The sequence below is a fragment of the Meriones unguiculatus genome, assembly GCF_030254825.1.
Source record: "Meriones unguiculatus strain TT.TT164.6M chromosome 13 unlocalized genomic scaffold, Bangor_MerUng_6.1 Chr13_unordered_Scaffold_34, whole genome shotgun sequence".
In the NCBI taxonomy this organism is placed as follows: domain Eukaryota; kingdom Metazoa; phylum Chordata; class Mammalia; order Rodentia; family Muridae; genus Meriones; species Meriones unguiculatus.
The window spans coordinates 9,530,630-9,552,086 of NW_026843646.1; the positions used below are offsets into that span (position 1 = coordinate 9,530,630).

General features: G+C 36.8%; 1 pseudogene; it reads right to left on the reverse strand.

Annotated features, from left to right (window-relative positions):
* Window positions 1–538: 538 nt before the first annotated feature.
* Window positions 539–1,572, reverse strand: LOC132650918 (zinc finger protein 180-like; annotated as a pseudogene).
* Window positions 1,573–21,457: the final 19,885 nt, after the last annotated feature.

The window sequence follows — 21,457 nt, forward strand, 5'->3', positions numbered from 1 at the left end:
CTACCTTCCATTCCTATTGCCCCTATTCCCTTTCTCTTTCCCCTTCAGAAAAGGGAGGTCATTTTCATTGAGCTAGTTTTTCAGTTCTGTTGCATCTCAGTGGACCAAAGAACAAAAAATCCTTTCCACATTGCTTATAGTCACAGAATTACTCTCCAGTAAGGATACTTTTATGATGATGATAACTCTAGATTTTTGCAAGGCCTCACCATTTTAACACATTCTTAAGTTCTCTCCAGTATGAATCCTTTCATGATGATGAAAATTATACAAATATGGAATGGTTTCACCATGTTAAAAGCAGTCGTAGGCTTTCTGTCCATTAGGATTTCTTTCATGATGGTGAAGATGACTCTGAAGTGCGAAAGTTTATTCACATTGGTTGCAGTCAGACAGCTTCTTTCCAGTATGTGTTCTTTTATGTATTAAAAGATGTTATATGCAATGGCTTTGCCACATACTTATATTCATATGGTTACCCTCCAGAATGTGTTGTTTTTTTAGGAGATGACTGTTACACAAAAAGGCTTTAATCACACTAATTACGCTCACAAGGCTTATCTCCACTGTGTGTTTTTTCATGTTTTTGGAGACTACTCTGCTATGCAAAGGCAGTATCATATTGGGTGTATTCATAAGGTTTCTCTCCACTGTGTGTTCTTTTATGGCTTAAGAGAGTACTGTTTTGTGCAAAGGCTTTACCACACTGGTTACATTCATAAAGTTTCTCTCCAGTGTGTGTTCTTTTATGCCCTATGAGAGCACTGTTTTGTGCAAAGGCTTTACCACACTGGTTACACTCATAAGGCTTCTCTCCAGTGTGTGTTCTTTTATGGCTTAAGAGAGTACTGTTTTCTGCAAAGGCTTTACCACACTGGTTACATTCATAAGGTATCTCTCCAGTGTGTGTTCTTTTGTCTTATGAGATGACTGTTTTGTGCATAGGCTTTACCACACTCATTACATTCATAAGGTTTCTCTCCAGTGTGTGTTCTTTTATGGCTTAAGAGAGTACTGTTTTCTGCAAAGGCTTTACCACACTGGTTACATTCACAAGGTATCTCTCCAGTGTGTGTTCTTTTGTCTTATGAGATGACTGTTTTGTGCATAGGCTTTACCACACTCATTACATTCATAAGGTTTCTCTCCAGTGTGTGTTCTTTTATGGCTTAAGAGAGTACTGTTTTGTGCAAAGGCTTTACCACACTGGTTACATTCATAAAGTTTCTCTCCAGTGTGTGTTCTTTTATGCCATATGAGAGCACTGATTTGTGCAAAGGCTTTACCACACTGGTTACATTCATAAGGTTTCTCTCCAGTGTGTGTTCTTTTATGGCTTAAGAGAATACTGCTTTTTGCAAAGGCTTTACCACACTGGTTACACTCATAAGGCTTCTCTCCAGTGTGTGTTCTTTTATGGCTTAAGAGAGTACTGTTTTCTGCAAAGGCTTTACCACACTGCTTACATTCATAAGGTTTCTCTTCAGTATGTGTTCTTTTATGCCATGTGAGATGATTGTTTTTTGCAAAGCCTTTACCACATTGATTACATTTATAAGACTTCTCTCCGGTGTGTGTGCTTTTATGCCACATGAGAACAGTGGTATAGGGGGAGGCGTTACCACATAGAGTGCATTCAAAGGGATTCTCTCCAGTATGACTGCTTTCATACCTGCAAATATAATTGGCACATGTGAAAGATTTACCACAGTCATTTCATTACACTAATAAATATATTTATCTATATGAATTAATTTTATAATTCAGTCTAATGGCAAAGAAGAATAAAATTTTAAAGTTTTATCACTTTATTTATATTCAGGGTATTTCCCCTTCGTTATGGGTATTTTTGCAGATCCCTGTGATGGTAAGAGCATTTGTTATGTGATTCACTTTTATAGCATCATTTTTCTATAAGATATTTTCTCAAATATAGGAAGAGTATTGTAAGAATTCAGAGTTTTACCACAGCAATCCAATTCACAAATTTTTGTACTGTATGGATGACACTTCATTTAAAAAGTGAGCAGGACATGAAGAAGAAGTTCCAAATTCCTAGTATTCATAAGTATTTTCAGCAGTATAAGTTTGCTGATGAATTCTCAGTGAAATTGCAAAACCAATTAACAGTAACCATTTATCACATTCAGAAAATCTACAAAATCAGTTGTTCTTGGAGAAAGATAGGTACACTGCTTCTTTCAATATCCCTATGCTCATGTGTCTTAGAAACATTGTGACATATGATACACCTATTTAAATTATAAGATTAATAAAAGATTCCCACATTGAATTGACACAGTTTGTTTTTTGTTCATCATAGACATACCATATAGGGATTAATGTTTCTCCTCAACAATATTCTTGACTTTCATGAGCTGCTCCTTTCACTAAAATTCACAGTGTTACTGCATGAGTATGAGTAACACTGGTTGTACTATGAAATGTTTGCTCATTAGAAGGTTTTGGACACATACTGATCACCTATTCTATGTATATACCTCTTATAATATCTGACTAGATAGAATGAGACTAATCAGATTGGCAGTTTAACTCAGTAGCTGTTATGTCCATATGATTCAAATGGTATTTTCAGTTACAATATTATTTTATTTTCTTGTATCTTAGGGGAATGCCTTGCAAACACAAATGAGTTAACTGACATTGAAGTACGTGGAATTGTAAGATTTTAATGATCATCAGTACACTAAAATCAGTGCTGTTTTTACACTGTTGCTTTTCTTTAAAACTTCCAGGACACAGCCAGCTGTGCTGATACATGCCTTTAATCCCAGCACTTGTGGAGGTAGAAGCAGGCAGATCTGTGTGAGGTTGAGGTCCGGTTGGTCTAATAAGCAAGTCTAAGTCAAGCCACAGCTATGCAGAAAACAAAAACTATTTCAAAAACAGAAAATAAAAAGCAGCCAACAAACAAACAAACAAACAAACTTCCAGGACACATTAAAATTTCTTAAGATTCATGTCTGTATCAGCATGCACATAAAGTTACCTTTTATTACTTGTAAAACTTTGAAAATGTTCTTCGATATTATGATCTTCCCAATTGTAGCCTAAAATATAGTACCAGAAAATACATATTATTGGAAATACCATATTATTATTAAGGAAAAACTTAAATCACTATCTTCTGTGACCCTTAGAACCATGTCTCATTTATTCACCACATTCCACCTCATTCTCAATTGGAATTATAAAAGAGTATCAATAATAAAGTAAGAGTTGTCTCCTTATTTTAAAGTGAAAGAAAATTTGCAGTCTTACCTATAGCAGTGAGGTTTTTACAGGTCTCTAACATCACATCTTTGTAGAGTTGCTTCTGGGAAGGTTCCAGCAAAGCCCACTCTTCTTGGCTGAATTTCACATGCACATCATTGAAGGTCACTGAATTCTAAAATATGTGATATATGTGTACAACAGAAACAGAGGCAACAATATAAATATATACTTCATTGGAAATATATTCACATATTTCTAGTACTTCTTTCATTTATTTTGTGACACAGAAGTGCTAATGTTAGACAGTTAGGTGTTGTGCATCAGGTGAAGGAGGGGAGAAGGAAAAGCCTAAAGATTACATTGTAAGAAAAACCAAAGCTGTGCTTTTAAGACCTATGTTACAGGAGTTTCATCAGTTTGTGAAACATGAATCCAAAGTATCCAGCAGTTGGATTCTTGAGCAATCTATGAATTGTGTTCAGTTACTTGGGTGAGTTGGTCAGGACCCTGTCAGGAGACAGGAGAAAGGAAAAAAAACATAGTCACGATATTTTCTCTATCAACAAATAAGATGTGGTGATCAGGGGACACTGGCATCAGTCCAAAGACAACTTGGCACTGAATATCGTGTTTTGTCCAAGCATCAGGGATATGACATATTAGTATGTGAAAAGGGGGGCTTGTATATTTGTGGACAGGAAAGTGGACTATGGTGAATACATGGATAAAAATAATGTGAGGTGGCAAACAACAATAATCATAGCTGATAAGATCATATTCGTGAGTGACCAGACAAAAGAAAAGGCATAGAACACATAATTTTTCTTTGATAATTATTTTATATATTCTCCTTTCCAAATCATATATAGTCTATAGTCAAAAAATAAAGATTAAAACTTTTATATTAAAAAGGATGTGCTAACGTTATCAATAAGTCATTCTTAGAAGAAAACTGTATAACTGTGTCATATCTGAACTTTTTGAATAGGATATAGCCTTGTAATAGACATACCAATTAATGTGGACAAAGAGAAACAGAGAGAAGAGAGTGAAATAGAAAGAGAAAGGTAGAGACGGAGATTCAGAGAGAAATGAACATATGAACAGTACAGATTACACATCAGAGAAATTTATAAACATTTATTAACTAAAAAAAATTATGGACAAGCTGGTTGTATTCAGTTATGCCTCTCATTCCATCACTCAGGAGGCAGAGGCAGGTGAATCTCATTGAGTTGGATGCCAGAATGATCTATGTAAAGAGTTCCAGCCAGACCTATATTGTAAGACAGAGCTTCCCCTAAAAGTCAATCAAACAAATATAATAGGTAGAAAAAACTCAGAGGTCTTTACTGAAGCTCATGCAAGGAATTATACATTCAATCCAATTCTGTATTAATCTTCCAGAAACCAGCAGTGCCACAGCTTAAACTGTAACATTAATAAGATCTTACTAAAAGGAAATGCATGTTTAAAAAATTAAAAAATATTAGCAATGAAAATGCTGATGATAAATAAACAACATAAGGCAGGAGAGATGGCTCAGGAGTGAGGAGCTATTCCTGCTCTTGCAAATAATTGGGCTCAATTGTCAGTGTTTACATGGAACCCACTAATATCCATTATTCTAGGTTCATGAGTTCTGAGGCAATCTTCTGACTGGTGTGAGCAGAAGGCACACAATAGGTGCATAGTCATGCATACAAGCAAAATACTCATATTCAGTAAAAATTAAAAAAAAAAAAACAGATCCCAGATGGCAGAGCTGGTTGCACACTGTGTCTGATCATCAGGGTAGCAGAGACTACACAGTGACCAATAGTTGGAACAGTAGGCCACAAAACACCACTGGCTGTGATTCCCAGGTGAAAGGAAACCCAATGGTGAAGGAAAAAAATGGTTCCAACGTCAGAGCACTGAACTAAACCCTAGAAAAGTTCCTGGGATGTTGAAGCAGGAATGAGATTTTCAAGCAAACGGACCCAAGAAACAAGCAGGAGTAGCAATTCTATTATCTAATAAAAGACATTTAACCAAAATGTATTGAAAGCGATGAGGAAAGATACCTCAAACTCAGAAAAGGAAAATTCCACCAAGATGGTGTCTCAATTCTGGGCAACTATGCCTCAAATTCAAGGGCACCAACATTTGTAAAAGAAACATTAATAAAGTTTAAAGAACATTTCAATCTCTACACATTAATAGTGAGAGACCGCAACAACTCATTATCATCAAAGGACAGAGCAGTAAAACAGAACCTAAAATGAGATATAATGACACTAATGGATGTCATGAATTAAACAGACCAAAAAGATATCTAGAGAAATGTTCACCCAAATAAAAAAGAATATATCTTCTTTTCAGAACCTCATGGACCCTTCTCTAAAACTGACCATACAGTAGGTCACAAACCAGGCCTCACCAGATACAAGATTGAAGTAGTATCTTGTATCCTATCATACCATGATGGACTAAATATGGATGTTGACAATAACAGAAATAGCAAAAAGCCTACACATACATGGAAACTGAACAACTCCCTACTCAATGAAATCTGGGTCAGGGAAGAAATAAAGAACTTCCTATAGTTCAATGAAAATGAAGGCACATCATACCCAAACTTATGGGATGTAACGAAATCAGTCTTAAAAAGAGACTTAATAGCACTAAGTGCCTTCATAAGCTATTGGAGACTTTCCACACAAGCAAATTAATGGCAAACCTGAAAGCCCTAGGAAAAAAAAAAAAACAGACACACCCAACAGGAGTAGACCACTAGAATTAACCAAAGTCAGGGCTGAAATCAATAAATTAGAAACAAAGAGAACAATTCAAAGAATCAACAAAACCAGGAGCTAGTTCTTTGAGAAAATCAAAAACATAAACAAATTCTTAGCCAAACTAAGTAAATGGCAGAGAGACACTATCAAAATCAACCAAGTCTGATAAAAAAGAGAGATATAACAGACACTGAGAAAATCCAAAGAACCATTAGCTCTTATGTCAAAAGCCTATATGCCACAACATTTAAAAATCTAAATGAAATATGCAATTTTTGATTGATTCCACAGGCAAACATAGCCAAACAAATAGATACACAAGTAAAGGAAAAATTAGTGGCATATAAGAAGGAAATGAAAAAAGAAATAGAGGCCATCGTAGAGAGACAGGAATCCAAATTCAAACACATGAAAGAAATGGTGCAAGGCATGAAAACAGAATTAGAATCAATAAAGAAAACACAAAATGAGAAAACCCTTCAGCTGGAGAACTTGGAGAAAAGATCAGGAACCACAAAAGTAAGCATCACCAACAGAATACAAGAGATGGAAGAGAGAATCTCTGGAGCTGAAGACACACTTGCAGAAATGGATACTTCTCTCAAAGAAAAAGTAAAATCAGAAAAGTTCCAATCACAAAATATCCAAGAAATCAAGGATGCTATGAAAAGACAAAATCTAAGAGTAATAGGAATTCACGAAAAAGAAGACTCCAGACTCCAAGGTCCAGAAAATATTTTCAAGAAAATCGTAGAAGAAAATTTTCCCAACTTAAAGAAAGAGATGTCCATAAATATACAAGAGGCCTACAGAACTCCAAATAGACTAGACCAGAAAAGAAATACATCACGTCACATCATAGTCAAAACACTAAATCTACAGAACAAAGAAAAGATACTAAAAGCAGCAAGAGAAAAAGGCCAAGTAACATATGAAGGTAGACCTATCAGAATCACACCGGACTTCTCATCAGAAACTATGAAAGCCAGAAGGGCCTGGGCAAGTATCATGGAGACTCTAAGAGATCACAAATGTCAACCCAGACTACTATACCCTGCAAAGCTTTCAATCAACATAGATGGAGAAAACAAAATATTCCATGACAAAACTAAATTTACACAATATCTACACAGCAAACCATCCCTACAGAAGATACTAGAAGGAAAACTCCAATTCAATGAAAACAAATTCACCCAAGAAAACAGGGCATACAGATAATGTCCCAACAAAAATGAAAAGAAAACAAGCAATGAAACAGGGTTAGATCATCGACTCCATTACAAAAGGAACTAACATGCATTGGTCACTATTATCTATCAATATCAATGGACTCAACTCACCAATAAAAAGACAAAGGCTAACAGAATGGTTAAGGAAACAGGATCCAACATTCTGTTGCATCCAAGAAACACACCTATGCAACAAAGACAAACACTACCTCAGAGTAAAGGGCTGGAAAACTGTTTTTCAAGCAAATGGTTCCAGAAAACAAGCTGGAGTAGCCATCCTAATATCTAATAAAATAGACTTTCAACCCAAGTTAATAAAAAAAGATAAGGAGGGCCACTATATTCTCATCAAAGGAAAAATCCACCAAGAGGACATCACAATCTTGAATATCTAGGCCCCAAATACAAGAGCACCGACATTCGTAAATGAAACATTATCAAAGCTTAAATCATACATTGATCCTAATACCTTAATAGTGGGAGACTTCAACACTCCACTCTCACCAAGGGACAGATCAACTAGACAGACACCAAATAGGGAAATAAAAGCACTCACAGAATCCCTAAATCAAATGGACCTAATAGACGTCTACAGATCATTTCACCCAAACTCAAAAGAGTACACCTTCTTTTCAGCACCGCATGGAACCTTTTCCAAAATAGACCATATAGTGGGTCACAAAGCAAGCCTCAACAGATACAAAAGGATTGAAATAATCCCTTGTATACTATCTGACCACCATGGACGAAAGCTAGACATCAACAACAACAGAAACAACAAAAAGCCGACACGCACAGGGAAACTGAACAACTTACTACTCAATGACAGCTGGGTTAAGGAAGAAATAAAGAAAGAAATTAAAGACTTCCTAGAATTCAATGAGAAGGAAGGCACAACATACCCAAATTTATGGGACACATTGAAAGCAGTGCTCAGAGGAAAATTTATAGCACTAAGTGCCTGCAAGAAGAAATTCGTAACATCACATACAAACAACTTAATGGCCCAACTGAAAACCCTAGAAAAAAAAGAAGCAGATACACCCAAGAGGAGCAGATGGCTGGAAATAATCAAACTAAGGGCTGAAATCAACCAACTAGAAACAAATAAAACTATCCAAAGAATCAATGAAACAAAAAGCTGGTTCTTTGAGAAAATCAACAAAATAGACAAACCCTTAGCCAAACTAACTAAAAAGCAGAGAGAAACTATCCAGATCAGCAAAATCAGAAATGAAAATGGGGACATAACCACAGGCATTGAGGAAATCCAAACAATTATTAGGTCATACTACAAAAGCCTATATGCCACAAAATTTGAGAATCTAAATGAAATGGATAATTTTCTTGAAAGATTCCATCTACCAAAACTAAGTCAAGACCAGGTAGAAAGACTGAATAGCCCTATATCTCCCAAGGAAATTGAAGCAGTCATTAACAGTCTCCCCTCCAAAAAAAGCCCTGGACCAGATGGCTTCAGTGCAGAATTCTACAAGACCTTCAAAGAAGTGCTAACTCCAATTCTCCTCAAGCTATTCCACAAAATAGAAACAGAAGAAACACTACCAAACTCATTCTATGAAGCCACAGTCACCTTAATACCTAAACCACACAAAGACCCAACAAAAAAAGAGAACTTCAGGCCTATCTCTCTTATGAACATTGACGCAAAAATACTCAATAAAATACTTGCAAACCGAATCCAAGAACACATCAAAGATATCATCCACCATGACCGAGTAGGCTTCATCCCAGGCATGCAAGGGTGGTTCAACATACGGAAATCTATCAATGTAATCCACTACATTAACAAACTGAAGGAGAAAAACCACATGATCGTCTCCTTAGATGCCGAAAAAGCATTTGACAAAGTCCAACACCCATTCATGTTTAAAGTCTTGGAGAGATCAGGGATACAAGGCACATACCTAAACATAGTAAAGGCAATATATAGCAAGCCTATAGCTAACATCAAACTCAATGGAGAGAAACTTAAATCAATCCCACTGAAATCAGGGATAAGACAAGGCTGTCCATTGTCCCCATATCTCTTCAACATAGTACTTGAACAGTACTAGCCAGAACAATAAGACAACTAAAGGAGATCAAGGGGATACAAATCGGAAAGGAAGAGGTCAAAGTGTCACTATTTGCAGATGATATGATAGTATACATGAGCGACCCCAAAAATTCAACCAGAGAACTCCTTCAGCTGATAAACACCTTCAGCAAAGTGGCAGGATACAAAATCAACTCAAAAAAATCAGAAGCCCTCCTATATACCAAAGACAAAAAGGCTGAGAAAGAAATTAGGGAAACAACACCCTTCACAATAGTCACTAATAACATAAAGTACCTTGGTGTGACTCTAACCAAGCAAGTGAAAGACCTGTTTGAGAAAAACTTCAAGTCTCTGAAGAAAGAAATTGAAGAAGATCTCAGAAGATGGAAAGATCTCCCGTGCTCATGGATTGGTAGGATTAACATTGTTAAAATGGCCATCCTGCCAAAAGCAATCTACAGATTCAATGCAATTCCCATCAAAATACCAACTCAGTTCTTTATAGACCTTGAAAAAAAAAGATTCTCAGCTTCATATGGAGAAACAAAAAACCCAGAATCTCCAAAACGATCCTGTACAACAACAGATCATCTGGAGGTATCTCCATTCCTGATCTCAAGCTGTACTACAGGGCAACAGTAATAAAAACTGCATGGTATAAAAACATAAAGGAGGATCAATGGAACCGCATAGAAGACCCAGAAATAAATCCACACACCTATGAATACTCGATATTCGACAAAGAAGCCAATTCCATTCAATGGAAAAAAGACAGCATCTTCAACAAATGGTGCTGGACCAACTGGATGTCTACATGCAGAAAAATGAAAATAGATCCATATTTATCACCCTGCACAAAACTAAAGTCAAAGTGGATCAAGGACCTCAACATAAAACCAGATACCCTAAATCAATTGGAAAAAAAAGTGGGGAACAGCCTAGAACTCATTGGCACAGGAGACAACTTCCTGAACAGAACACCAACAGCACAGGCTCTAAGAGCAACAATCAATCAATGGGACCTCATGAAACTGAAAAGTTTCTGTAAAGCAAAGGATACCGTCATCAAAACAAAACAACTGCCTACAGATTGGGAAAGAATCTTCACAAACCCTTTATCTGACAGAGGACTAATATCCAGTATATACAAAGAACTAAAGAAGCTGAAAAGCAGCAAACCAAGTAATCCAATTAAAAATTGGGGAACAGAGCTAAACAGAGAATTCTCGACAGAGGAATATCAAATGGCAGAAAAACACTTAAAGAAATGCTCATCCTCATTAGCCATCAGGGAAATGCAAATCAAAACGACCCTGAGATATCACCTTACACCCATCAGAATGGCCAAGATGAAAAACTCAAGCGATAACACATGCTGGAGAGGTTGTGGAGAAAGGGGAACCCTCCTCCACTGCTGGTGGGAATGTAAACTGGTACAACCACTCTGGAAAGCTATCTGGCGCTTTCTAAGACAAATAGGAATAGTGCTTCCTCCAGACCCAGCTATACCACTGCTAGGTATATACCCAAAGTTTGTTCAAGTACACAAAAAGGACACTTGCTCAACCATGTTTATAGCAGCTCTATTTGTAATAGCCAGAACCTGGAAACAACCCAGATGTCCATCAACGGTGGAATGGGTACAGAAATTGTGGTCTTTTTATACAATGGAATACTACTCCGCAATCAAAAAGGTGGAAATCATGAAATTTGCAGGCAAATGGTGGGATCTAGAAAAGATCATTCTGAGTGAAATATCCCAGAAGGAGAAAGACAAACATGGGATATACTCACTTATATAGACCTATAAGATATGATAAACATAATGAAATCTATACACCTAAAAAAGATAATCAATTGAGTGGACATGGGGTCAGATGATCAATCCTCATTTAGAAAGACAGATGGGATGTGCATTGAACGTATGACAGGAGTCTACTGAGCGCATCTGAAAGACTCTAACTAGCAGTGTTTTCAAAGCAAAGACTCATGACCAAACCTTTGGCAGAGTACAGGGAATCATAAGAAAGAAGGGGAGTTAGTCTGATGGGGAAAGGATAGGAGCTCCACAAGGACCAAATATATCTGGGCACAGGGTCTTTTCTGAGACTGACATTAAACCAAGGACCATGTATGGATATAACCTAGAACCTCCACTCAGATGTAGCCTGTGGTATCTCAGTAACCAATTGGTTTCCCAAAGTGAGGAGAACAGGGACTATTTCTAACAGGAACTCAATGACTGGCTCTTTGGTCTCCCCACCCCTGAAGGGAGGAGCAGTCCTGTTAGGCCACAGAGGAGGGCTTTGCAGCCAGTCATGAAGATACCTGATAAAACAGGATCAGATGAATGGGGAGGAGGTCCCCCCCTATCAGTGGACTTGGAAAGGGGCACAGTAGAGATGAGGGAGGGAGGGAGGGACTGGGAGGGAATGAGGGATCGGGACATGGCTGGGATACAGAGTTAATAAAATGTAACTGATAAAAAAAGAAGAGAAAATCTAAAGAACCATTAGCTCTTATGTCAAAAGCCTATATGCCAAAAAATTTGAAAACCTAAAAGAAATATACAATTTTTAATTGATTATACTTACTAAAGTTGAATCAATATCAGGTAAAGAAATTCAATAGTCTTACATCCCCTCAGGGAATAGAAGCAAACATCAAAGGACTCTTAACCAAGGGCCAAATGATTTCAGAGCAGAATTCTACCAGAGCTTCAAAGAAGAGAGAATACTGATATCCTTCAAACTATTTCATAAAATATAAATGGAAGCAATATGACCAAACTACTTTTGTAAGACTGCAGTCACCTTGATAAATCCTCAAAGACCCCAAAAAAGAAAGAGAACTTCAGACCAATCACTCTTATGAACAATGATGCAAAAATACTCAATAAAATACTCACAAACCAAATCCAAGAACATGTTAAAGATATCATCCACCATGACCAATTAGGCTCCATCCCACCCATGCATCAGTGGTTAAATACATGGAATCCATCAATGTAATCCATCATATAAATAAATTGAAAAAAAAACAGCCATATGATCATTTTCTTAGATGCTGCAAAAGCATTTGACAATATCCAACACTTATTCTTGTTTAAAGTCTGAGAGACTGAGGATATAAGGCACATACCTAAAAACAGTGAAGACAATACACAGCAATCCCATGGCTAACATCAAACTAAATGGAAAGAAAGTTAAATCAATTCCACTGAACTCAGGGACAAGGCAAGGCTACCCACTCTCTCCAAATTTCTTCTATATATTATCTGAAGTCCTATCTAGAGCAATAAGACAACTAAAGGAGTTTAAAGGGATACAAATTGAAAAGGAAGAAGTCAAAGTATCACTATTCACAGATGAAATGAGAGTATACATAAGTGTCCCCAAAAGTTCTACCAGGGAATGCCTACAATTGACAAACACTTCAGCAAAGTGGCTGGATACAAAGTTAACAAAAAATCAGTAGCACTCCTGTATACAAAAGACAAACTGCCTGAGAAAGAATTAGGGAAACAACACCCCTCACAATAGCCAGAAAAAGAAAAAAAAATGTAAAGTATCTTGGTGTTACCCTAACTAAGCAAGTGAAAAACCTATATGAAAAAAAAAAAATAAAACCCTTCAAGCCTCTGAAAAAAGAAATTGAAGAAGATAACAAAAGATGGAAAGATCTCTTATGCTCATGTATAAGTAGGATCAACATAGTAAAAATTGCCATATTACCAAAAACAGTCTACAGATTCAATGATATCCCCATCAAAATATCAACACAATTTCTTACAGACCTTGAAAGAACAATTCTCAGCTTCATATGAAAACAAACAAACAAACAAACAAACAAACACTAGAATAGCTAAAACCAATCCTGTACTAAAACAGATCTTCAGGAGGTTTCTCCATCCCTTATCTCAAACTATACTATAAAACACCAGTAATAAAAACAGCATGGTACTATTACAGAAACAGACTGGTGAATCAATGGAATTGAAGCAAAGGCTCATAAATAAACCCACAAACCTATGGACACATGATTTTTCACAAAGAAGCCAAAGCCATGCAATGGAAAAATGGCAACATCTTCAACAAATGGTGCTGGTTTAAATGGAAGTCTACGTGTGGAAAAATGAAAATGGATCCATATTTATCATCCTGCACTAAACTAAAGTCCAAGTTGATCAAAGACTTCCAACATAAAACCAGACACAATAAATCAGTTAGAAGAAAAATTGGGAAAAAGCCTGGATCACATTGGCATAGATGATAACTTCCTGAACAGAACACCAAGAGCACTGGCTCTAAGTTCAACAATTAATAAATAGATCTCATGAAACTAAAACTTTCTATGAATCGAAGAATTCTGTCAATAGAACAAATCAACAGCCTACAGCCTGAGAAAAGATCTTCACCAACCTTACATACAGCAGAGAGGGATAATAAACAAAATATATAAGGAGCTCAAGAAATTAAACTCCAACAAACCACTTTAAAAATGGGTTACAGAACTAAACAGAGAATTCTCCACAGAGGTATAGCAAATGGTGGAAAACTTTTAAATAAATGCTAAATACCAATAGTCATCATGGAAATGCAAATCAAAATGACTTTGATATTCCATCAGAATGGCTAAGATCAAAACCTGAAGAGGCAGCACATGCTAGTGAGGATGTGGAGAAAGGGAAACACTCCTCCATTGCTGGTGAGAGTGCAAACATATATGACCACATTAGAAATCATTCTGATGCTTTCTCAGACAATTGGAAATAGTGTTACTTCAAGTTTCAGATGTATTATTCCTGGGCATATTTCCAAACGTGTTCCACCATTCATTAAATACATTTGCTCAATTATGTTCACAGCATCTGTATTCATAATAGCCAGAATCTGGAAACAACCTACATGTCTCAATGTAACAACAGTTACAGAAATTGTGGTACATTTACACAGTGGAATGCTAGTTATGTATTGAAAATAGGGAAATCGTGAAATTTTCAGGGAAATGGATGGAACTAGAATAGATCATCCTGAGTGAGGTATCCCAGAACCAGAAAGATATGCATGGTATATACTCATTTATAAGTGGATAATAGCCATAATACAGGACAAACATACTACAATCCACAGACCTAACGAAGCTAAATAAGAAGGAGGACCCTATGGAGGATGCTCAATACTCATTTAAAAGGGCAAATAGAATTGATACCAGATGTGACTGAAGAGAGGGAACAGGATGAGAGCCTAACATACATGTCTTCTGAAAGACTCAACCCAGTAGGGGATCAAAGCGGATGCTAATACTCACAACCAAACTTTGGGCAGAGCACATGGAGACATAGGAAAGAGTGGGGGAATAGAAAGTCTCAGAGCTGACAGGAGCTCCATAAGAAGACCAACAAGGCCAACAAATTTGGGACTGTGGGGACATGCAGAGACTGATGCACCCACCAAAGATCGATCATGAAGAGGACCCATACCCCTGCTCAGATGTAGCTGATAGGCCGCTTAGTCTCCATGTGGGATCCATAGTAAGGGGAACAGGGGCTGCCTCTGACCTGGACTGTGTTGCCTGCTCTTTGATCACTTCCCCATGGTGGAGGAGGCATTGGTACACCACAAAGAAAGAGGGTGTAGACAGTCCTAGTGAGATTTGATAAGTTTGGATCAGCTGGTAGGAGAGGAGGGCTCCCCTTATCTGATAAAATGGGGCACAGGGGAAAGAGGAATGGAGGATGAGATGAAGAAGAGACAGGGGAGGCAGCTACAATTGAGATGTTAAATTATTTTTAAATTTTATTTATTACAATTTATTCACATTTTATACCCACTGTAGACCACTCTGTCATCTATTCTTAGTCCCACCCACCCTCTTTCTTTTCTCCTATGCCCTTTCCCTAATCTGATAGGGAAGTAACTCCTCCCGTTCTGTCTGACCCTAGCTTATCAGGTATCATCAAGGATGGCTGAATCATCATTCTCTGTGGCCTTTCAAGGCTGCACCCCCCCCACAAGAAGAGTGATTAAAGAGCCAAGTTCATGTCAGAGAATAAATTATAAAAACAAATTTAAATAAAAATAAATTAAATGTGAATAAAATGAATGAATAAAGTTTTTTAAAAAATCACAACAGGTTGGAAGAATGACACACCCCTGCAATTCAATGACTCAGAAACCTCAGACAGTGTTAATGTCATGAATACATGCCCCCTAAAAAATTAAATATACTCTCTGCCAAATTTCAAATGCAAGATGTAGATGAAGATCACCACAAAAACCTATGCTTACACAGACAAAACAAAACAAAATAAAAAATCCAAAACCCTACATTTCAGACTCAGCAGCCAATGATGATGTTGTTGATGCCACACATGTTGGCCTAAATTTTACCCCAACACTCAACTGGAGTTAGACCTGTAAGTGCAAAACCTACCTGGTGTACATACTGACTTTCAGGACAGAAACTTTTTCATTCAATGTCAAAACCAGAAACATCATCTTCTCTGGGAGCTTTTTTTGATTCAATCAAATAATTTCTGACCAAATTCACTATTGGTTTATGGCCATCCCATGATGAAAATGTAGCCTAACTTCAATGATCCTAAAATTTGGCAATGACTCATACGCTGTTTAAATGTCCAAAGTCTCTTCTGACATATAAGAAAATCTCTTGACTGCCACATCAAAAGCAAGTGACATCATTCCAACATAGATACACAGAATACCCCTTCCCATTCCAGTAGAGAGGAATGTATACATAGTGAGGGAAGACTGTACCAAGGAAAGAAGACCAGCAAGGAAAACAGCAAATCCTGTTGCTGTTTCAAAAGGCTTAGAGGTTCCTATCTATGCAATGTCTCATACATCTCTCAGATTGGTTACTTCCACTCCCTATAGGCAGCACTCCATGACAGGTATCTCATAACTTAGGTATCTCAACAGCTTGTAATGTCAAGATGCAACTCAGACTTCACCCTCACTGCTTCATGCAATGAACCTTTACAATATCTTCACTGGTGATCTGACTCTGCCAAACACAGAAGGTTGGCCCAGTGTTGAATAGAAACCACAAAGAATCTATTATGTTAAATTTTGCATCTTTCTTGTTTCCAGAAAAAGCACAACATGGGTGAGCCTGTCAATTTGGATTCAAAATTGGGATGGACCTTGACACACATGGACCATTTGGAGCAGGCTTTATATGAAGTTCATTCCTGGCACTAGGAATCACTTTGAGTCTTCCTTCCATTAACAGAAGAATTAGCAGGAAGGCATTTACTCTAGGAATATCATTTTAGGTTTCAAATCCAGGGCTAGGACCTCTTCTTTGATAGTGATAATCTCCTTGAAAAATTCTGCCTCTATTTCATCAAGTGACTGCCATCTGAAACTACCTAGTACTGTTTTTCTCTACAAACCAAAGACTTTACATTTATTTCTGCTCCATTTGTCTCTTTCTTTCACTGTGGTCCTGGATGTCTCTGTAATAATAACCATTCAACAGATTCAATATTCCATCTAAGATCCTGTCCATCAATTTTTTAATTCTGCCTTACTCAATTTCAAGGCATGGGCAGAATAAGTATGATTTGCAACTAAAATATTACACAAATGACCTCTAGTTTATTTTCCATAGAGTCTATTGTCCACCAAAATCTTATGAGATGGACTTCCTCTGTATGCATTACTCTCAATACTCTGATCTTCTAGGTCCTACCAGAACAGCCGATGAAGCTCTGTGTACAGCTTTGTAATGCTTTTCTTATCTTAAATCCTGATGTTTTCCAGTCCTTAAAAAGAGAACATTCCAAGATTCTGTCCAGCAGTAAAATCACTCTTTGCATATAACTTTTTGTTCTAATTTGCTTCTTTGTCGTTGTGACTAAATCCTCTAACTAAAAGCACCTCAGGTCATGAATGGGTTTACATGTTTAGTTTGGTACTGTCAGATCACAGTCCATCATTTTGGGAGTTTAGCATAGAAAGTCAAGCTTGAAGAAAATTAAGGCAAAAGCCATGGGCAAATGTTTCCTGGGTTGTTCTCTTGCTTCATCACTGTCTCATGCTCAGGTAGTTATCTTATGCAGCCCAGGCCCACTTGCTTAGGGATATTGCATCTCTCAGTGGAAGAGCCTTTCCACATCAATCATCTGTCAACACAATCTTTCACAGATATAGCACCCAGCTTCTCTGATGAGGGCATGCCATTTATTGAGGCTCCCTCAGATGGCTACAGGCTTTGAAATGTTGACAACTGAAGCTAATAAGGACAAAGAGACAACAATATAGGAGAAAGTTTTAAAATCCCAAAAACAATGTGTTAATTCTATCAGTCACTTAAGAAGCAAAAACAAGACATTGGTGATTGCAACAACTTGAAAACACAGATATACCAAGAAATGAGGAGAGGCAAGCCTTTAAGATCAAGAAGAGAAAAGTAAAACTGTTTCTCTAAATCAAGTCTCCAAATCAACAAAACTAAAGGAATTATAGCATAATATAATACATTTTCAGAAGGCAAAAATATGTGAAGGTGTATGACTTTCAAGAGAAACTATATAGTTAGATTACAACTAATCAAATTACACAATATACATAGCAACCCTGTCAAAAGCAAACACAAAGATAGGCCTATAAATATAACATAGTCCTATAAGAAAATACAATAGGATTATAATTAAAATCAAAATCAAATAAATCACTGGCCATTACTCAACTTGTGCTATGTGGTTATTTCCTTTGGCAACAGTAAAAAAATGTATTGGAGGTGGAGGGCTATTCCAATTGAAGAGAGTCCATTAAAGCATAGAAATGTTTCAATATTAGAAAAATGATTTTGACTACTAAAATTATCTCATACTCTTATGATAAAGAAAAAGATATCTATTAGAATCACTAGGAATCTGTATTATTTTCTATGACTGATGATTGGATATATGTCTGCATCAGTGTAAGAAAATGTAAACTTCTCAAGCCAAGTGGAAGAAAGCAGAATTTTAAAGAAACAATGTGTTTCTATTATACGTTTAAACATCTTTTTTTTTTACACTAATTGCTTTAACAGCCAATATCATCTTCATTTAGTATGTTTTAAGATCTTTTTATTGTGCTTTCAGTTATGTTTGTATATTCAGGATATGCTGTGGTATGTGGTATGAATAAATTCCATACAGAAATCCAGGCAAAACATAATCAATTATAGGAAACAAATTCCTTATATAAAGCCATGAAACAACAAACATTTGAGGGATGTGAGGCTTTTCTGGATTAGGGTGAAGTCTGACATCTCTGGATAGCCACTTGTTTACCCTCAGTCTATGATAGTGAACTCTATTCTCAGTGAAGGGCCTAAAAATCCGCCTCCTGATCTGTATGACTTCAGGTCATGTAAAGAGCTCACATAGCCCTCAGGATAGATTATTAGGCAAACCCTTTCCTGTTAAGGAAACTGCTCCAACAAGCATCTGGAAATTCCTATAAATTCATCACCCTGCTAAGGATCTTAAACTTTATCAGTGACTTTCAACTGTACTTAGAGATTTTCCCCTCACATATAGGATAATTAAGTACTGTGGTCTCTTTCTTGCAATAGACCACGCTACTACATGAAAAATGAGGTATGGTACCACTATATGTAAGCCAAAGTATCCTTGACCCCTAGATTCCAACAAATCAAACATTCATACTCAAAATCTTTCCCTCTGCATAAGGTTTATAAATCCCTGACTTCAAATAAACATGCTGGGGATGCATTCATGCTGACTGGTCATATGGTGCTTGATACCATCATCCTTCCATTATGGCCCCTGAGAATCATTAATTTTTCCCCTATGGGCTAGTCTCTGGCCCACTGGGCCTAGGCCTCACTGAATCATGGTCTCACCATGCCTGTGTCTTGGTTGCATTGCCCCAGGCATGGACTTTCACCTGCACCTCTGGGGTGCTTAGCACAGCAGATTAACCAAGAATAGTAATACTTTGGTATTGCCATAGGCTCTGGACCACCTGTATTTTCACTACCACTGGTGATCTCATCCTAAAAGAGTTATCTAGCTGTAACGGCCCATGGAAAATTCTTTCCACACCCCAACCTAGTGAACATGGGTGTCACTCTAAAGTGCTCCATCTTCTCCTGAGAGAAATGGAAGCACTGTTTTCTATCTGGAAGCTGATCTCCAGGCCCTTGTTGAATGGAGAATAAGAGAATGAAAACATTCTTCAAATATGGAAGTAGGAACAATAAAGAAAGCACAAACAAGCTGGACATTGTGGTGTATGCCTGTGTGATCCCAGCACTTGGGAAAGCAGAGGCAGAGAAATATCTGTGAATCTGAGGCTGGCCTGATGAGAAAAGCAAATACAGGAGAGCCACTAATATACAGAGAATCCCAGCCTCAAAGAAAAAAGAAGAAGAAGAAAAAGAAGAAGAAGAAGAAGAAGAAGAAGAAGAAGAAGAAGAAGAAGAAGAAGAAGAAAGTTAAAGTTTTTTAAAGCAGAAACTTAGGAAATCCTGGAATTTAAAACTTTAAAGACTACAATAAGGAACTACAGAGGCAAGGTTCACACAGAAAAGAAAGATGAAGGAGAGAAATTTAAGATGTTCCATGATAAGGTCAAATTTAAACAATATGTATCTATAAATAGAAGAAATGGAAGACAGTGTGTTTTCACACTCCTTTAATACCAACACTCAGGGAATCAGAAGCAGTTGGTTTGTTGTGAGTTCAAGGCCAGCCTGGTCTACAAAGTGATTCCAGTACAGCCAGGGCTAAAAAAAGCAACTGTGTCTGAAAAGAAAAGAAAACAAAAACAAAAAAGAAAACACACAAAAAAATGGATACATATGTCAAAACAATGTTAAATATAAAAATCCCCTACCACAAAACATCTAGGAACTGTGGGACATTATGAAAAAAAAAACTGCTAATAATAAGATTAGAGGAAGAAGAATGAGAACAAAGAAGATATTTTCAACAATATCATACAATAAAAAATTCTTAACCTAAAGAAGAAGATGTCTATCAAGGCACAAGAAGCATACAAAATACCAAAGAGACTGACCAGAAAAGAAAGTCTTCTTACCACAGAATAATAAAAATGCTAAACATGCAGAATATAAAAAGCTGCAACTGAAAACAAACAAACAAACAAACCAAACTAACCAACCAATCAAACAGACAAACCAAACAAACAAAAAACAACCAAGAAACAAATAAAGGAAGATCTATTGGAATTAATCCTGTATTCTCAATAAAGGTGCTAGAAGTTGAAGGGCTCAGACAGTGTGCTTCTGACTCTAAAAAAAAGTACAGAAACCAGCACAAATTACTAACTATGCCTAGAATCTTTCAATCAGCAAATAGAGAAAATAAGATGTTCCATTATAAGGTCAAATTTAAACAATATGTATCTATAAATACAGATCCACACAAGGTGCTAAAACCACCAACACCACCAAAATACCAAGATTTACAATCTTTGTTCATTGATATCTCTTAATAACATTGACCCAAATTCACCAAAAAAAAGACACAGGCTCACAAAAATGGATGATAAAACAGAATCCACCTTTCTTCTAAATACAACAAACACAGCTTCACATCAAGATAGACACTATCTCAAGGTAAAGTGTTGGAAAAAATATTCTAAATAAATGGACTGAATTATTAAGCTCATATACCAATTTTAATATCTAACAAAACAGACTTCAAACAAAAACTATTCAAAAGATGGTAAAGGACACGACATATTAAAAAAAAACATCCAGCAATATAACATTTCAATACTTAACATCTATGCTCCAAACATAAGAGCACCCAAGTTATATAAGAAACAATTCTGCAGTTTGCATCACATACTGGCCCTCATAAACTGAGAGGGGAAGACTTCAATATATTACTCTCACCAATGGACAAGTCCTCCTGACCAAACTGAACAGAGAAATAATCCAGCTAACTAACAGCAAAAACTAAATATACCCAAATGATGTGTACAGAACATCCACCCAAATACAAAAGAGTATTCTATCTTCTCAGCAACTCATAGACTGTTCTCCAAAACTGATGATATACTTGAACAGTGGAAGTTTCAAAAGATATAAGAAACTTGAAATAACCTCCTGCATCCAATCAGACCACTATATATTAA